The 3,134-nt window shown below is 39.3% G+C and overlaps 1 protein-coding gene across 1 annotated transcript in view; it reads right to left on the bottom strand.

Moving 5' to 3' along the window:
- The window catches only part of GIN1 (gypsy retrotransposon integrase 1), a 47,213-nt gene that overhangs the window by 17,175 nt on the left and 26,904 nt on the right, over positions 1-3,134 (bottom strand). The gene's annotated exons all lie outside the window — the stretch shown is intronic.

Genomic DNA, 3,134 nt, shown 5'->3' with positions numbered 1-3,134 from the left:
CCTTCAGTATCATTGGCTCTTGATCATATGTTACCTCATGAAACAGTTGAACATGAACCATTCCTTTTGGTATAGTGACTTCCATCTTCTCTTGATGCATTCTGCATCATTCAATAATTTGCCCAGTGAATCTTTCAATAATGAAAGTCGAGGGTTGAGTTTTTTCTTCAGTTCCCCCAACTTGAGAAATGCTGAGCTTGTTCTTCCTTTTTGGTTTTCTGATTCCAGATCTTTGAACATTTTGCTATTAATATTTGGCTTTATTTTCTCAAACTGGTTTTTGAAATTTTCTGTTCAGCTCTTGGACCTCATTTCTTCCATTTGCTTTATCATCTCTACGATGGAAAGCAAGTTTCAGGATGTCTCTTCTAACATCCATTTTGACCATTTCCTTCTTTCTTCTTTTCTTAATGACTTTTTGCTTTCTTCATGTACGATGTTTTTGATGTCATTCCACAACTTTTGGTCTTCGATCTTTAGTGTTTAATGTATCAAATCTGTTCTTAAGATTATCCCTAAATTCAGATGGGGTATATTCAAGGTCATATTTTGGCTCTTGTACACTTGTTTTCATTTTCTTCAACTTCAGTTTGAATTTGCATATGAGTAATGGTCATTCTGCTGCACAATCTGCCCCTGGCCTTGTTTTCACTGATAATATGGAGCTTTTTATTGTCTCTTTCTGCAGATGTAGTCAATTTGATTTCTAAGTATTCCATCTGGTGAAGTCCATGTGTACAGTCGTCTCTTATGCTGTCTGAAGAAGGTATTTGAAATGAACAAATCATTGATTTTGAGGAATTCTATCATGCGTTCTCCAGCATCATTTCTATCACCAAGGCCATATTTTCCAACTACTGGTCCTTCCTCTTTGCTCCCAACCTTTGCATTCCTATCACCAGTAATGATCAATATATCTTGATTGCATGTCTGATCAATTTCAGATTGAAGAAGTTGGTAGAATTCTTCTAATTCATCCTCACTAGCTTTAGTGGTTGGTGCGTAAATTTGAATAGTGGTATTAAAAACTGGGGTTCCCTGTAGGTGCATAGATATTATCCTATCACAGACAGCACTGTATGTCATGAATGATCTGGATATGTTCTTTTTGACAAAGAATGCAACACCACTCCTCTTCGATTTGTCATTTCTGGCATAGTAAACCATGTGGTTGTCAGATTCAAAATGACCAATACCAGTCCATTTCAGCTCACTAATGCCTAAGATATTGATACTTATGCATTCCATTTCATTTTTGACAACTTCTAATTTTCCCAGATTCATACTTTGTACATTCCATGTTTTGAATGTAGGGAAATAGGCAGGTTTGCCTGGGCTAAATGAGACAGAGGTAAATAGTGATATATGCTCAACTTTGGAACAACAAGACTCTCTACGATACAAGGATTGAAATATAGCCTGAATGGGTAAAAGAGGTGAAATAATGTTAAGATGTCTTATGGATATTGGTTTCTCTTACCTAGTATTTGAAATCAGACTGTTGAATGGAATTGAAAGGAGTAACAGGAAACATGATTACAAAAAGCTTTTAAGACTGTCTTCAATGTGTAACTCATTGGAATACCTAAATGGGGTTCTAAAACTTGCCCAATGAAATAGGCTTTTTGCAAAGGCTTTGTAGTGTTTAGGACCTTAGGTAGAACCCCATCCAAAACCTTCTGAGGTGGGACATTCTCACTTGACATGCAGACCAGCTCAGAGTGGCTAAAAGAAAAGGTACTTCTTGAAAGAAATACCAGTAGGAAAAATCAAAAACAAAAACAGCAGTCTGATTGGCTTCCAAAATAACAAGCAAGCTGTTTGCTGGGGCGCCATCAAGGTAAGCAATCAAGTTCCTTCAGGACAAACTCCCCTCTAAGACTAAAATTCAAAGGGAACACACAAACAGGCATATAAGTTTGCTGGCAACCACACTGGTATACTTGTGAGTGGAAGTAGGTGAAAGGCAGCAGTGAAGATATAGGCTGAGTTCGACCATGTTCCATAGAATCACGTCGACCTTGAGATAAGAGTGAGAAGAGGAAGTGCTGGTTGGTCTGAAGTGTCGTGAGACTTGAGGACTCCTGAGCCCATAGACAAGAACCTACTTAGTCATGAAGAGCTAGAGTTGAGAGTGAAGTGTCCAGTTGATATGAAGTGAGGGGAGATGCACAAGAATGCCCAGACTTGAAGATAGTACACATCTGACCTAGCTTTGATGGCTTGATGATCAGAACTTGACTATAGGAAGATAAAGAAATTTGAAAAAGGAAGTAAGTGTAAATTGCTACAATTTGATTAACTTGACCATACTTATGGATGCAGTAGCTCAAAATACCAACTGAGATAGAAGGAATCTTCATTTCAAGGATGAAAACTATCCCCTCTGTACACAGGGTTGATAGGGACAGGCAACTGAGATACTGGCTACCTAAAATGGAGGTGGCTATAAAGGCACAAAGTAGCTGGCTTATAAGTTTTCAAGAGGGAGTTTAGTTTTAGTGTACAGGGGAAAGTAGAATCCTCACTGAATGGTTTTCCTCTTATCTAGATGGGCCTGGTGAAAGGAGGTAGGGATAGTATTCATTTGATTCAGTAGTAATTGTTATCATACCTAATTGTGATTGTCACAACTGTAAAGGTTGTTGTTGTTGTTATGGGCTGTGGAGTCGGTTCCGACTCACAGCGACCCTGTACAGGGTTTCCGAGGCTATACATTTTTACAGGAGTAGAAGGCCTCATCTTTCTCCCGCAGAACAGCTGGTAGTTTTGAACTGCTGACCTTGCGGTTCATAGCCCGATTCGTAACCATTACGCTACCACAGCTCCTTAACTGTAAAGGTAGAAGTTGTATTATAAAAAGGGGGAGTAGTTAATCTTACATTACACAACAGAGGACCCTAGGACCACCAAGAAAGAAGAGCATGAGTTGACTGTGGGACCCTAACCAGAGAAGCAGCGACACCAGAGATGGAGGCAGAAGTGATGGCATGGTGAGACTGAGCAGCTGAGGACTCTAGACTCATGGAAAGAGCAAGCTGTGTGCTGGCAGCCAGGAGGCTGGCTTCCAGAATGTGCCCTTTGGTTGTTTAAATGATTATATATTCCTGCCTGTTGTTTTTTTTTTTTTTTTT

This window comes from Chrysochloris asiatica, unplaced genomic scaffold (genome assembly GCF_000296735.1).
Source record: "Chrysochloris asiatica unplaced genomic scaffold, ChrAsi1.0 scaffold00193, whole genome shotgun sequence".
Classification (NCBI taxonomy): Eukaryota; Metazoa; Chordata; class Mammalia; order Afrosoricida; family Chrysochloridae; genus Chrysochloris; species Chrysochloris asiatica.
Note: the sequence above shows the minus strand (reverse complement) of the source record. Positions and strands in the feature narration are given on the sequence as shown.